The 17075-nt window shown below is 44.8% G+C and overlaps 1 protein-coding gene across 1 annotated transcript in view; it reads right to left on the bottom strand.

Annotated features, from left to right (window-relative positions):
* Positions 1 to 13792, bottom strand: part of LOC134984720 (zinc finger protein 260-like) — a 197631-nt gene extending 183839 nt beyond the window's left edge. The window contains exon 1 of the mRNA XM_063950229.1: positions 13716 to 13792. The gene's annotated coding sequence lies outside the window, so the exon portion shown is untranslated. The remainder of the gene's footprint in view (positions 1 to 13715) is intronic.
* Positions 13793 to 17075: the final 3283 nt, after the last annotated feature.

Raw genomic sequence — 17075 nt, 5'->3', positions numbered from 1 at the left:
GGAAAGTACCATCAAATTCACGTATCAGATGAGCACACAATCCGTGAATTACCTAGATGTCCAAATCTCTGTGGCAAATGGCAGAATCTGTACTTCATTGTACAAGAAGGCCACGGACCGCAATACAATTTTGCATGCTAATAGCCAACATCCTAATTCCACAAAGAGAGGTCTACCGTTCTCTCAATTCTTGCGGATACACCGTATATCTGATGATATAGTCAATGCTGAACGAGAGATTAATGACCTGATGAAGCAATTCATGCTCAGAGGATACAAGTATGGGGACTTGGTGAAAGCCAAAGAGAGAGCGTTGGCTATCCCACGCTCCAGAACCTTAATCCCATCCGGTGACCGTCACAAACGACTTGGTGACTGTATCCCATTTGTTCAACAATACTGTCCAGCTAGTCCACATATAGCGAAGACCGTAAAGAACTTATGGCCTGTGGTGACAACAGATCCCGAACTGAGTATGCTCAAAAATACTAAAGTATTAGCCAGTTATACCAGAAATAGGAATCTCAGAGATTGGCTTGTTAAGAACGATGTTTCTAATACCAAAAAAGTTGGGCTGACTACCTTCCTCACTAGAAAGGCGGGTTGTTACAGATGTACCGGTTGCACCACGTGTAGTTTCATGGAGTATGGTGATTCCTTCTCCCATCCACATTCGGGGGAACGGATCGCCATACGCCATGTACTAACATGTACCAGTACTTACGTGGTGTACATTATTAGATGCCCTTGTGGTCTCATATATGTGGGGAAAACCACCAGGATGTTCAAGGAGCGCATGGCTCTACACAGGTCGGCCATCAGACATGCACTAGAGGGGGCCAGCAGTGCATCAAATCAACCTGTGGCCCGTCACTTTAGATTAATGGGACATGGCCTTACCACATTACGCTACAAAATCATTGATACCGAACCTAAACGACTTAGGGGGGGTGATAGGGGCAAGGCCCTACTTCAGAGAGAAGCCAGGTGGATATACCGCCTGAATACTATTGCACCGAAAGGTCTTAATGAAAACCTTCCCCTGAATTGTTTTCTGTGAAGTATATAATGGTTTTTCTTAGATTGTGTAGAGTTTACATGTTCTCTCTCAAAAAATTATCGGTTTCTTTCATTTTTGTTTCTGTCAGCATCACGTTTTAGGTATCCAATTTAGCTCCATGATGGTTCTGGACCCTGGAAATCCTATGTGCATGACTTATAACACACTTTGTACCATTGCCAATTAAGATTACTTTTGCCTGTCTTGTACTGGAGCTTGAGTTACCACTGTTTGTTTTTCTTTATGGATTAGCAATGTTCTCTTGATGCATTTAGTCTATGGATGCTAGCATATAAAGTCGTATATAATATACGTTTTTAGATGGTACTCAGATGATGTGTTGTTAGCATGCACTTGTATAATCATTAGTTTTTGTCCCTGTATGTACATCTATGTTAGATACATGTAATCCAGCATTGCCCAGTGACACTCGTTTTTTGTTGACATCACATGTTATTGTTTGGTCTCCAGGCAACCGCTCGAGCGGCCGGGCGCACAGGAAGTGCGCGACGGATTCACACTGTCGTCCGAGGACCCGGCGCCCACAGCAGTGGCGTGGTGACTACAGGGTTGGTGAGTAGGCATATAAATGTTGTCTTGTATGCACTGTATGTATCCTGAAGACGATATTAAATTATCGAAACGTCGATTCTAACAAACTAGTGACCGCTGTGTCCTTTGTTATCTGACTGAAGTCCTTCGAGTGCCGCTCCACGTTTGTGAATATATATGATCTTTGGATCACTTGAGGAGGCACCGGGGCAATTGTATTTGTGTGTAAGAGTGCCGGTCTTCACACTGCAGTATATATATATATATATATATATATATATATATATATATATTTATATATATATATATAAATTGCAAATGGTCCCGGCACTCCCCTTGAAGTGTGATAACTGCTGCGGTGCCATCCTGGTGGGAGCTTACTTCCACTATGCAAGGTAACGGTATGGCGGCGGCACTCAAACAGACTTCACAACTGCAGTTCAAAGATTTATTGCGCCAACATGTTTCGGGGATTAGACCCTGTCCTCAGGGCCAGACAAACCGTTTGTCTGGCCCTGAGGACGGGGTCTAATCCCCGAAACATGTTGGCGCAATAAATCTTTGAACTGCAGTTGTGAAGTCTGGTTGAGTGCCGCCGCCATACCGTTACCTTATATATATATATATATATATATATATATATATATATATATATATATATATATCTTAAGACAGCATCTTTAATATATATATATCTCTATATATACATATATCTATATATGGAGAAAAAGGTACAGGTGCGCTGGTGATCCTATAATGAGAGTTTGTCAGTCCACAGTGAGTGAATCCAACACCGCTGCAAATCTCCAAATGAAGCTCAGAACTCCTTGAGAAAATTGTGTCTGGAAAAAATCAGGAGAATGCGCCCATAGTGCAGATACATTTATTTCACACATAAATAAAAAACAAGGCATTCCATGGATTATAAAAGACTCGTACCATAAAAGACCCACTCTCTGGGCCAGTTTAAACACATGAAACAATCCACCAGGCAATCCACCAAACCTGCTGCAATCAGAGACCGGACCATGCACCGCGCCGGTATAAGCCGAACTCGTCAGGTCACTCACAGTGAAGCAGCCGGGATGTGTGAGCCGGGTAGGAGAAGACGAAGTAACTACGAAACGCGTAGAGGCGGGGCTTGCCAGACGTGCGTCTTCTCCTACCCGGCTCACACATCCCGGCTGCTTCACTGTGAGTGACCTGACGAGTTCGGCTTATACCGGCGCGGTGCATGGTCCGGTCTCTGATTGCAGCAGGTTTGGTGGATTGCCTGGTGGATTGTTTCATGTGTTTAAACTGGCCCAGAGAGTGGGTCTTTTATGGTACGAGTCTTTTATAATCCATGGAATGCCTTGTTTTTAATTTGTGTGTGAAATAAATTTATCTGCACTATGGGCGCATTCTCCTGATTTTTTCCAGACATATATCTATATATATATCTACATACTAGGGTCTCAATCTCTGCTGATAAGGTACCTGTCCACGCTTCCACAGCGCTATAAACCCATGCAGACACAATCGCCGGTCTGAGTAGTTTACCAGAATGTGTACGCTATCTGCAGGATCCCAGAAAATAGCTGTTACGACAGGGATACCTTTTGGGCAAACGTGACACCCTAGGGGAAGATTCCCATCATATCCTGGCCCTAGTGGGGAAAGGATACTGCCTGAGAATTCTTTGTGGGAAACTGCCGTCTCTGGTCTGGAGATTCCCGCTCTTTTTCCTCATGAGGAGGGAAATTTACCTCAGCTTTCTTCCCCTTAAACATGTGTACCCTCGTGTCAGGGACAGATGAGTCATCATATATATGTAAATCATCTTTTATTACAATAATTATATATTGAATACTTTTCTGCCATTTTGGCTGTAACTTTGCATTATCGTAGTCGACACTGGAGTCAATCTCTGTGTCGACATCAGTGTTTATTATTTTGGATAGTGAGCATTGACTCTGAAGGTCTCTGCGACATAGGGACAGACATGGGTAGATTTCCTGTCTGTTCTCTAATCTTTTGTTCCATAAATTCACCTTAGCACTTACACATATCCAAACAGTTGTCGGCGTTGTCGACGGAGACACCCTCTCACACACATATTGGCTCCATCTCCTCCTTAGGGGAGCCTTTTACCTCAGACATGTCGACACACACGTACCGACACACCACACACACACAGGGAATGCTCATCTGAAGACAATTCCCCCATAAGGCCCTTTGGAGAGACAGAGAGAGAGTATGCCAGCACACACCCCAGCGCTATTAACCCAGGAATAACACAGTAACTTAATGTTAACCCAGTAGCTGCTGTATATATTGTTTTTACGCCAAATTTATGTGCCCCCCCTCTCTTTCCACCCTCTTCTATCGTGCTTCTGCAGGGGAGAGCCTGGGGAGCTTCCTTTCAGCGGAGCTGTGGAGAAAAAATGGCGCTGGTGAGTGCTGAGGAAGAAGCCCCACCCCCTCAGCGGCGGGCTTCTGTCCCGCGATTTTGTGTAAAATAATGGCAGGGGCTCATGCATATTACAGTGCCCAGCTGTATATATGCCCTATTTTGCCAGGAGGTACTCAATTGCTGCCCAGGGCGCCCCCCCCCTGCGCCCCGCACCCCACAGTGACCGGAGTGTGTGGGTGTAATGTGGGAGCAATGGCGCACAGCTGCAGTGCTGTGCGCTACCTCATATGAAGACAGGAGTCTTCTGCCGCCGATTTTGACGTCTTCTTGCTTCACCCGCTGTCTTCTGTCTTCTGGCTCTGCGAGGGGGACGGCGGCGCGGCTCCGGGAATGGACGACCAAGGTTAAGTTCCCGTGTTGGATCCGTCTGGAGCTAATGGTGTCCAGTAGCCTAAGAAGCGCAACCTAGCCGCAGTTAGTAGGTTTGCTTCTCTCCCCTCAGTCCCACGTAGCAGAGAGTCTGTTGCCAGCAGAAGCTCTCTGAAAATAAAAAACCTAACTAAAATACTTTCTTGTTAGCAAGCTCAGGAGAGCCCACTAGGAGCACCCAGCTCTGGCCGGGCACAGATTCTAACTGAGGTCTGGAGGAGGGGCATAGAGGGAGGAGCCAGTGCACACCATTAGTACTAAATCTTTCTTAGAGAGCCCAGTCTCCTGCAGGAGCCCGTCTATTCCCCATGGTCCTTACGGAGTCCCCAGCATCCACTAGGACGTTAGAGAAAAGACAATTTGTCCATCGAGTTCAACCCATTTGTGGTTTCCTGTGCAGTATTGCTTTTGGACTAAATTTTGTCTGATGCGGATGTCAGACGTTGTGTTTATTCCTTTTTTTTTTTAAATAACTATAGTGCGCGACTACGCACCATAACCCTGGATATCCGTATCCATTAGGAATTTATCCAACCCATTCTTAAAGGTGATGACTGAGTCCACCATTATAACTCTCAGGCAGGGAATTCCAAATACGTATTGTCCTTTCTGTGAAAAAAACATTTCCCCGCTTTGTACAGAATCTCCTCTCCTCTAACCTAAGAAAGTGTCCACGTGTCCTCTGTGCTGACCTTACCAAACACAGGTCCCGCGCAAGCTCTGTGTATTGTCCCCTTACATATTTGCAAATGTTGAACATGTCCCCTCTTAGTCTCCTCTTTTCCAGTATAAACATGCCTAGCCTACCAAGCCTTTCCTCATATTCCAGAGTCTCCATGCCCTTAATTAGTTTGGTCGCCCGCCTCTGAACCTTTTCTAGCTCCAGGATATCCTTTTTGTAGTATGGTGCCCACAATTGTACACAGTATTCAAGATGTGGCCTCACTAGTGATTTATATAACGGGAGTATAATACTCTCGTCCCTAGCATCAATTACCCGTTTTATGCATGCTAATTCTTATTAGCCTTCTTTACTGCACTCCTACTTTGGGTACTGCTGCTTAGTTTGTGGTCTATTGAACCCCTAAGTCTTTTTCCAGTACAGAATCCCCTAATATTACCCCATTTAGTAGGTAGGTGTTATGTTTGTTTTTGTTTCCGCAGTGCATTACCTTACACTTGTCTGTGTTGAAGTTCATTCTTGATTTGGCTGCCTATGCTTCTAGTTTAACTAAGTCGTTCTGAAGGCTCAGCATCCCCCTCCGTTATTTATAACCTGACACAATTTGGTATCGTCTGCAAAAATTGACACCATGCTCTCTAGACCTTGTTAGGTCGTTAATGAAAATGTTGAACAATAGTGGTCCTAGTACAGACCCTTGTGGCACACCACTTACCACTTCAGTCCAATTTGAAAATTATCCATTAACCACAAAACGCTGCTACCTATTATCTAACCAATTACTGACCCAAGTGCATATTGTGCTCCCTATCCCTATTTCTTGTAGCTTATAGATAAGTCGCGTGTGTGGTACTGTGTCGAAAGCTTTGGCAAAGTCTAAAAAGATTACAACCACCACCTTACCCTGATCAAGGTTCGCACTTATGGTTTCATAAAAGCCAAGTAGGTTGGTTTGACATGATCTGTCCTTCACAAATCCATGTTGATTCCTTTTAATGACCTTACTGAACTTCTGAATACTATCCCTTAGAATACCTTCCCCACTATAGATGTAAGACTAACTGGTCTATAATTACCCGGTTCAGCTTTACTTCCCTTTTTGAATATTGGCACTACTTCAGCTATATGCCAGTCTTTGGGAACCATATCTGATAAGTGAATCTTTAAAGATCAAAAATAGCGGTCTTGCAAGTTCAGAATGAAGCTCCATAGGAACCCTTGGGTGAACTCCATCGGGACCCGGTGACTTATTAATCTTTACATTTTTTAATCGGTCACAGACTACCTCCTCACTTAAATAAGCACTTAGCAGTGGGACATTATCTTTGTTGAGATTGTGTGTTAGTCCCTGCATTAGGTCTTCTCTTGTACATACAGTTGAAAAAAAACTAATTTAGTTTGTCCGCTATGTCATTATCATTTTTGATTAAGACTCCCAATTTGTCTTTTAAAGGGTCTATATCAGGCTTTCCCAAACGCGGTCCTCAAGGCATACCAACAACGTAGGTTTTAGTGATATCCAGGCTTCAGCACAGATGGTTAAATCAAAATAACTGAGGTACTAATTAAGTCACCTGTGTTCAAGCCTGGATGTCACTAAAACCAGGACTGTTAATGTGTCTTGAGGACCGTGGTTGGGAAACACTGGTCTATACTCTCCTTTAATCTCTTGTCGTTGATATATTTAAAAAACAAAAATTGGGATTCGCTTTGCTTTCCTTTGCTGCTAGTTTTTCAGTTGCTACTTTAGCCTCTCTTATTTCTTTTTTGCATATTTTGTTACAATCCTTGAGCAAGTATAGGACTGCTTATGAAAACTGATATTGAATGAGACCATATCGTGGTCGCTGTTTCCTATGGGCTCCCCTACTATAATATTTGATACCAATTCCCCATTGTTTGTTAATACCAGGTCTAAGATTGCATTGTACCAGTTGGTTCCTTGATTAATTGAATGAAGTAGATATCATTTAGTGTGTGTAAAAACATATTACCCCTAGCAGTATCACATGAATCGTTTTTCCAATTTATCTCTGGATAGTTAAAGTCTCCCATCACTACTATGTCTCCTACTCCTGCTGCTCTTTCACTTTGCTTCAGTAACAATTCCTCATCAGACACATTAATGTACCAGGCAGCCCCGCAAGCAATTTCTACCCATAACGTCTCAACAGTATTTACAGTCCCCTCTTGAATATCTTCCCATATATGAGGTTTTAATAACGGCTTTACATAAAGACATACCCCTCCACCCCGTTTATTTAAGCGGTCTCTACTGAACAGCGTATAACCATCTGGATTGACTGTCCAATAATGAGATTCATCCCACCAAGTTTCAGTAATGCCTATAGTATCATACTGTTTGCTTGCTGCAAGGATTTCTAGTTCCCCCTTTTTTCCTGTAAGGCTTCTAGCGTTTACATACATACAATTAAGATCAGTATTTCCCCCTGTGCTAGGGACATCATTCTCTTTATGCAGCAACGGTGACCCATAATCGTTATTAGTGTTTTGGTAAAAACTTTTTTAATACCCATGTTAATACTCTTGCCGGCTGCTCTTTCCCTACCCCCTACTCCTCCCCCCTTTCATTCCCTACCGCCATCCCCACTATTCTCACTGCATGGTCTTACTGACCTATAGTTTCCTTCTGTATTGTCTTACTGACTTATAGTTTCCTTCTATATTGTCTTACTGACCTATAGTTTCCTTCTGTATTGTCTTACTGACCTATAGTTTCCTACACTATTGTTTTACTGACATATAGTTTCCTACTGTATTGTTTTACTGACCTATAGTTTCCTTCCATATTGTCTTACTGACCTATAGTGTCCTTCCATATTGTCTTACTGACCTATAGCTTCTTACTGTATTCTCTTACTAACCTATAGTTTCCTACTGTATTGTCTTACTGACATATAGTGGCTTCTGTATTATTTTACTGACCTAGTTTCCTTCTGTAATGTCTTACTGACCTATAGTTTCTTCTGTATTGTTTTACTGACCTATAGTTTCTTCTGTATTGCTTTACTGACCTAGTTTCCTATTGTAATGTTTTATTGACCTATAGTTTCTTCTGTATTGTTTTACTGACCTATAGTTTCCTATATATCCCTCATCCCTCAGTTTGGAAAATTTGACGAGAGAACAGGACATGATACTATAGCACATGGCGAGGAACCGAACCGTACAACATATCAAACAGCATCCAAGTAACTCTTAACAGAAAAACTAACGCTGTTTGCACAAGAACCTTGAACACAGCAGGTTGACAGCACCGAGGCGGGCGTCCAGTGTCCCCTTGAGGATTCAGAGAAATGGATTTATCGGTAAGTACCAAAATCCTCTTTTCTCTTTCATCCACTAGAGGACACTGGAGTCCTACACAGATGGGGACATCCCAAAGTTATCCCCCAGGGAGGGAGTGCTGTCGGTGGCCTGCAAAACTAAACGTCCAAACTTAGAGTCTCCGGACGAAAAGGTATCAAAAGTGTAAAATTTTGCGAACGTGTGGGCTGAGGACCACGTCGCCGCTCTGCAAAGTCGAGTAGTGGAAACACGTCTGGCAGCCACCCATGAGGCACCCACTGATCTGGTGGTATGAGCACCCATCTGAACCAGAACCTGTTTGCCACAGTAAATATAAGCTTGCTGAATGGCAGGTCAAATCCATCTAGACAAAGGCTGCTTAGATGCTGGCCAGCCCTTCTTTGGCCCATCATAAAAAACAAACAATGGTCCGACTTTCTGAAGGACGACGTAACTTGTACGTATGCCCGTAAAGTTCGGACAACATCCAAGGACACTTCCCCATCTGCGAGATCCTGAAAAGGTGGGACCACAATTGGCTGGTTTACGTGAAATCCCGAAACCAACCTCAGGAAGAAAACCTGCTCTTGTAAGGAGTTCTGCCCTATCCTCATGAAACATTCAAAGGACTCTTACACGATAAGGCTCAGAAACTCAGAACTCAGACTCAGAAACACGCCTGTCCGAAACCAAGGCAAGCAATAATGTGACCTTCCAAAAGAGACATTTCAGGTCTGTTCTTGCCAACGGCTCAAAAGTTGTAGATCTCAAAAATTCCAACACCAAATTTAAGTCCCATGGCGCAGTGTTAGGACGAAAAGGGGGTTGTATCCTTAGAACTCCATGTAAAAAGGTTTGAACCTCTGACAAGAATGCTAACCGCTTGTTGAAATAGGATGGAGAGAGCCCAAATTTGAACCTTCAGAGAGCCCAGCCTCAGTCCTACATCTAGACCGGCCTGATGGAAAAGTAGAAGTCTGGATAAGTGGAAGTTCGTCGAATTCCACCCATGTTCTTGACACCAGTCCATGTACCTCTTCCAAATCCTGTAGTAGTGCATGGCTGTGACCGGCTTCCTAGCGGCAAACATTGTAGGAATGGCCGTTCTTGGTATCCCTCTGTTTCTTAAGATCCGGGTTTCAATAGCCACGCCGTTAAACGCAGCCTGTGCAGGTCTGGGTGTTGGAACAGTCCCTGAGACAGCAGGTCCTCCCTCTGAGGTAACTGCCAAGGATCTTCCACTAGTAACCCTCGCAGGGTACCAACTCCTGCGGGGTTAATCAAGTGCGATCAGAAATGCCCACACTCGTTTCAACCGTTTCAGAACCCTGGGTATGAGTGGGAAAGGTGGAAAAATGTAAACCCTCCTGTAACACCAAGGAAGTGCTAATGCGTCCACTCCTTCTGCTGCTGGATCTTTTGTCCTGGACACATATCTAAGCAGCTGACGGTTTTGCCAAGACGCCATTAGATCGACTTGAGATAGACCCCATCTCCTCACCACCATGTCGAAAATCCATGGATGTAGGCACCACTCTCCCGGATGCATGTCCTGGCGGCTGAGATAATCTGCTTCCCAGTTTTCCACACCTGGAATGAACACTGCCGAGAGGATGATGTTTCGCCTTTCTGCCCACAACAAGATCTTTGTGGCTTCCTTAAACGCCATCCTGCTCTTTGTTCCTCCTTGATGGTTTATGTAAGCCGTCATCGTGACATTGTCCGACTGTATCTTTAAGTGTTGACCCATGACTAGGTCTGCGGCTAAGAGAAACGCATTGTAAACTGCTCTCAGTTGGAGAATGTTTATGGGTAGGCTGCTCTCCTGTAACGTCCATCCTTTATGTCCATGGATACCATGACCCCACCATGTTCTAAACCCACAATAAACTGACTGGATTTATTCCATCTTGAATCTGCAAACCGTTAGGAATTTGTTCCACTAGGACGTCACACCAACCTTTGAGACTGGCGTCCGTTGTCAGGATCCTCCAATCCCAAATGCTGAATCTCTTGCCTGCTGCGAGATTCTTGTGCAACGACCACCAAATCAAGTAGGTTCGTATGCGTGGTGGAAGCTGGATTCTTCGATGTAGAAGCCAGTGCGAACCTGCTCCCTGAGCAATGAGTTTCATCTGGAATGGTCAGGAATGAAGTCCGCCATACCGGAGAGCTGCAAATGACGCCACCCTCTTCTCGAGAAGTAGCACAGAGGTGTAGAGAACCCGTCTGTGTCCTTAGTACCTGAGCCACTAACCTCTGTGGATCCTGGATCTATTTCTCTGGTAGGAATACTCTTAATTGTATCATGTCCAAGATGAGTTCGAGGAAATGAATCCTTTGAGTTGGCATGAGGTTGGATTTCTGGAAGTTCACAATCCACCCATGTTGAATGAGAGATTGATGAGATGTCTGAGCATCCTTTATCAGCTGTTTCTGAGATGAGGCCTTGATCAGTAGATCGTCTAGATAAGGTATGATCGTGACCCCTGTCTCAATCCTGTCACCACTATTGCTTTGATCTTTATAAAGATTCTTGGGGCTTATGATAGACCAAATGGCAGGGCCCTGATTCGGTAGTGATCCCACACCGGTGCAAATCTTAAGTAAGGTTGGTGAGGGACCAAATCGGGATATGAAGGTATTTTGCACTACCAAAAGTTTTGAATAAAATCCCGTTCCTCACTGAGGATCCGGGACTGGCGACTTAACCCTTTGTATGCAGGAGTCTTTGAAGTTGCCTCCTGTAACGCTCCTGCTCACAACGGGCACCTAGGCCCTCGCGCTGCAAATAAATGGACTGTGTGGACGCTCTTGTAACTATCCTGTAACCCTGGGAAATATCTTGTTGATCCAGACGTCTGGTGATGTTTTGGCCCAGGCGTCCCGAAAACCTTCCAACTCTGCGCCCCCCAAGGGGGACCCCAGGTGAGCAGGGAAATCGTCATGCCACGGGTTTGTCAGCAGGTCTGTCCTGCTTTTCTGGTGTCGACTATGAACAACCTCTACCTCTGGTTCCACGAGTCTGTTGCTCTAAAACCTCTTCTGGCTCGGTACGACAGCGATCGAATGAATTTAAACACTGGTCCCGAGCAACCTCCTCTAACGTGTGACGTGGTGCTCGAGTAAAGAAGTAGGTAGAAAGGTAGATGTCACTGCAGTTGCCTGCGAAATCCACTTGTCTAACTCATCAAACATCATCTAACCGCCAAATGGAATAGCCTCTACTCTCTATAAAAGGGGAGCGGCGGAGGAGCTGCGCTGCTAGCCTACTAGGGCTTAAGTTATAAGGCAGCAGCGTACGAGAAGCCGCTGTTGCTCGTCCCCCCCGTCATCTTTTCCAGCCCTCCGCGCCCTCGTACTAGTGCAGAAGGCGGGAGGAAGTGTGCGGGGGATATAGCCCGGGTCCCGGCGAGTGCAGGGGAAGCTGCGGCTGCAGCCACAAGAGATATGTTGTTTCAGCGGGTGGCGGGAGGGGACGCTCTTTTCAAGCGCCCCGCTGTGTGTTTAAGAGGCGGCGGTATACGCTGCCGCTGACATCCGCGCTATGTCTCCCTCAGCCCTCTGTCGGTAGAGGAAGGAGGGGCGGGCGGGGGAGCTGACATGAAGTGGGAGTTTATAGCCGGCCAGGGAGTGTTTTAAACCGTTTTTTTTGTCACAGCGGCAGCGGAAGGAGGGAGCGGCAGGGAAGCTGCGCTGCTGAGTCTCAGGGCTTAGAGCCAGAAGGTAGCAGCGTTGTGTGCGGTCCGCGGGAGGAAGTCTGTCAAACTGCCTCCTGGATCCATGAAGAAGCTATGGTTACCGTAAGTGTAACTGTAACTAGGGCCCCTTTACAACCAGTACTCACTGCTGACTCTGCGCTCTGGATTTTCTGAGGAGAGATGCAGATCCCCTTCAGTAGGGATCATTGTCTCTCTATTCTTAAGACTTTCGTCCCCCTTTACATTATGTTAATTCAGTCTCAGTATTGAAATGGAGCAGGAGCTCCCTTCTTGTGCTTGTACCTCCTTGGCACAATTTTTCAAATTGAGGGATATAAAGGGGGAGGAGCCGGCTGTGGAGATAATGCTAATTTTTAGATTGTGCCACACCTGCGGTTGCAAGCTTCACACCCCTACTGTATAAGACTCCAGTGTTCCCTAGTGGATGAAAGAGAAAGGAGGTTTTACTTCTTTCTTTCCCGACCGCTCTTCTATGCAGAAGGGAAATATCTGCTGTTTATTGAGAGATGCTCCCTGTAAGGAATATAGAAATTTGCCACTTGTAGCTGAACTTGCAAAAGACCCCTCCCAATTTACATCAGTTAAAGTAAAGTCTCTCATGATTATTACTTCTCCCTTTAAAACCATTTTAGTGATGTCCAACAATAGATTCCTGTCCAAATCCTGCCCCTGGCCAGGTGGTCTACAGATCACCCCAATGCGAATAATGTCCTTCTCCCCGGTTTCTGTGGTGACCCAAAGGGCCTCAGATTTGTCTAAAATATTTTGTATTAATTGAAGTAGCCTTTATGCTTTTTTTCCACATACATTGCTACCCTTCCTCCTATACTGACCATTCTATCCTTCCTAAATAAATTGTATCCTGGAATAGCTATGTCCCAGTCATGATCCTCATTGCACCATGATATTGCCACAATATCCAGGTTATCCCTTCTCATTATCACAATTAGCTCTGGAATTTTGTCTCCTAAGCTCCTAGCATTTGCACACAGAGCTTTAAGAATTATGTCTGTGCATCTGTTATTAGTAGCCATGTCCAGACAGTACAAAATAAATGATAAGTTTAAAGTTGAAATTACTTGTTTGGTGATGTTGCTTGGTATTTGGAATTTGTTTTTTTAACTAATCAGGAATCAAACTCTGTCCTTTACACCACGACTACACCTCGCTAAATGTAAAGATATAAACCTGACCACAAATGGCCAAATAGGTCTACTATATACAAGGAGTTATTTAATACCTGGATCATCTAACAAAATGAAGGTTATTTAATAAAAGGTTGCTAAACTGAGAAATTTAGATCCCATACAAATTAGGCGCTCCACAAAAAACACACTACTACTTATATATAATCCCTAAAAATAAACTTCTGCTTGTTACTTTTAATAACACTATAGTGATGTGTGTAATAACTCTCTTTATCTGATGTTTGTCATCGATAACCTTGTGTTATAAACACCCAACTGAGAACACGGCTGATGGCGGAGGAGGGTGAAGAATAAGAGATTGCTGTAGTGACTGAGCAATGAGAATATGTGACTTCTGTAATAAGTGTTTATTACTCACCTGTGCTGATATCTGTAGGGATCTCCTCCTCCTTACACTGCTGATCACCCCTCACATAAGTCTCTTCTTCTCCCTCTGTATCTTCTGACATCATATCAGTCGCATACGTCTTTTCTTCTCCCTCTATATCTTCTGCCTTTATATCAGTCACATACGTCTCTTCTTCTCCCTCTGAATCTTCTGCCTTCATATAAGTCACATACGTCTCTTCTTCTCCCTCTGTATCTTCTGCCTTTATATCAGTCACATACATATCTTCTTCTCCCTCTATATCTTCTGCCTTTATATCAGTCACATATGTCTCTTCTTCTCTCCTTATATCTTCTGCCTTTATACGAGAAAGAAGTTCTACCTAAATAACCCAAAAAAATATGATTTTGGTACTTACCGATAAATCCATTTCTCTAAATCCTCTAGGGGACACTGGAGTCTTATACAGTAGGGGTGTGAAGCTTGCAACCGGAGTTGTGGCACAATCTAAAATTAGCATTGTCTGCACAGCCGGCTCCTCCCCCTTCACATCCCTCCTCCTTCAGTTTGAAAAATTTGACTGAGAGAATAGGACATGATACTATAGCACTTGGCGAGGAACCAAACCGTACAACAAAGCAAACAGCATCCAAGAAACTCTTAACAGAAAAAACAACGCTGTTTGCACAAACTGTTTGAACAAAAACTTTGAACACAGCAGGTTGACAGCACCGAGGCGGGCGTCCAGTGTCCCCTAGAGGATTCAGAGAAATGGATTTATCGGTAAGTACGAAAATCCTCTTTTCTCTTTCATCCACTAGGGGACACTGGAATCTTATACAGTAGGGGACGTCCCAAAGTTATCCCCAAGGGAGGGAGTGCTGTCGATGGCCTGCAAAACTAAACGTCCGAACTTAGAATCTTCGGACGCCAAGGTATCAAACCTGTAAAAGTTTGCGAATGTGTGGGCTGAAGACCACGTTGTCGCTCTGCAAAATTGAGTAGTGGAAGCACCTCGAATAGCCGCCCATGAGGCACCCACTGATCTGGTATTATGAGCACCAGTCTGAACTGGAAACTGCTTACCACAGGAAATATTAGCTTGCCGATTGGCAAAGCTATTCCATCTAAACAAAGACTGCCTAGATGCTGGCCAACCTTTCTTTGGACCAAACCAATGGTCCGACCTTCTAAAGGACGACATAACTTGTACGTATATTCGTAAGCTCGGACAACATCCAAAGACACGTCCCCATCTGCGAATCCCTGAAAGGATGGGACCACAATCGGTTGGTTTACCTGAAACCCCGAAACGACCTTAGGAAGGAAATCCGCTCATATACGGAGTTTGGCCTTATCCTTCTGGAAAATTAACAAAGGACTCTAACCTGATAGGGCTCCTTACGCCGAAACCCTTCCGGCCGAAGCTAAGGCAAGTAATAACGTGATCTTCCAAGAGAGATATTGCAGGTCTGTTCTTTCCAACGGTTTAAAACATGGTAATCTCAAAAATTCCAACTGCAAATCTAAGTCCCACTGCGCAGTGGGAGGACGGAAAGGAGGTTGTATCCTCAGAACCTCCTGTAAAAAGGTTTGAACCTCTTGTAAGGACGCTAACTGCTGTTGAAATAGGATGGAGAGCCCCGAAACTTGAACCTTCAAGGAACCAAGTCTTAGTCCTTCATCTAGACCAGCTGGAGTGAAAAGTAGAAGTCTGGGTAAGTGGATGTTCATCGAATTCTACCCATGTTCCTAACACCAGTCCATGTACTTTTACTAATGTCTGCAGTCGTACATGGGTGTCACCGGCTTTCAAGCAGCGATCATCTTTAGGAATAGCCATTCTTGGTATCCCTCTCACTCTTAAGATCCGGGTCTCAACAGCCACGCCATTAAACGTAGCCTGTTCAGGTCTGTGTGGAGGAACGGCCCCTGATATAGCCGGTCCTCCCTTTGAGGTAACTGCCAAGGGTCCTCCGCTAGTATCCCCCGTAAGTCCGAGTACCAACCTCTACAGGGCCAACTTGGTGCTATGAGAATTGCCCATACTCGCTCTCATATTACCCCTTTTTGGAGAATTCGAGGTATGAGTGGGAAAGGTGGAAAAATGTAAACCCTTCTGAAACACCAAAGAAGTGTCAGCGTGTCCACTTCCTCTGCTGCTGGATCTCTTGTCCTGGACACATACCTGGGCAGCTAATGATGTTGTTGAGATGCCATCAGGTCCACCTGAGGTAGACACCATCTACTTACCATCATGTCGAAGATCTGTGTAAGCACCGCTCGCCTGGATGCAGTCCTGGCGACTGTGATAATCTGCTTTCTGGTTCACTGTTGACCATTGACTATATCTTCGGCTAAGAGAAGCGAATTGTAAACTGCTTCTCAGTTCGAGAATGGTTATGGGTAACCCGCTCTCCAGTAAAGTCCATTTGCCCTGAAAGTGATGGGTCTCTAGGACAGCTTCCCCAACCTCTGAGACTGGCATTTGTTATGAGAATCCTACAATCCTAAATTCCAAATTCTTGCCTGCTGCAAGGTTTTAGTGGAACGACCACCCAATTAAGGAGATCCGTATCTCTTGTGGAAATCGGATCTTTCGATGCAGGAGCTAGTGTTACCCTGGTCCCTGAGCAGTAACATTTATTGGGAATGGTCGTAAGTGAAGTCAGCTGTACTGGAGAGCCTTGAAAGACGTCACCATCATCCCGAGAAGTTGCACAAAGAGGTGCAGGGAGACCGTCTGTGTCCTCAGTACCTGAGTCACTAGCCTCTATAGGTCCTGGATCTTATTCTCTGGTAAGAAAGCCCTCAATCTTACTGTGTCCAAGATGAGATATAGGAATGGAATCCGTTGCATTGGTCTGAGGTTAGGTTTCTGGAAATTCACCATCCACCCATGTTGAATGAGAAGTTGATAAGATGTCTGAGCATCCTTGATGAGCCGTTCTTGAGAGGAGGCTTTGATCAGGAGATCGTCTCAATCCTGCCACCATTACTGCCATGATCCTCGTAAAAGAGTCTTGGGGCTGATGATAGACCGAATAGTAGGACCCTTCATTTGGAAAGGATCCTGCACCAGTGCAAATCTTAAGTAAGCTTGGTGGGCGGTCCAAATCGGGATATGCAGGAATGCATCCCTTATGTCCATGGATACCATTAACTCTCCTAGTTCCAAACCTGCAATAACTGACTGTTATTTTATGAGCGTCCTTTGAAGCCTGGCACAGATAAGCAGCTAATTCTCCAATATGCTCTGCTACTGAGAAACCTCCTCCATGCTACCTATTCACGCCCAGTCCACGTGACAATGTGCTGGTACAAAAATTGCTTTTGATGCAGTGTGCGACCCGACATATCCTTTAAGGCGGTCACGCTAGGCCTAGGTGA

This window comes from Pseudophryne corroboree (assembly GCF_028390025.1).
Source record: "Pseudophryne corroboree isolate aPseCor3 chromosome 3 unlocalized genomic scaffold, aPseCor3.hap2 SUPER_3_unloc_77, whole genome shotgun sequence".
Classification (NCBI taxonomy): domain Eukaryota; kingdom Metazoa; phylum Chordata; class Amphibia; order Anura; family Myobatrachidae; genus Pseudophryne; species Pseudophryne corroboree.
The sequence above is the reverse complement of the archived record's forward strand: the minus strand, read 5'-3'. Positions and strand labels throughout refer to the sequence as shown.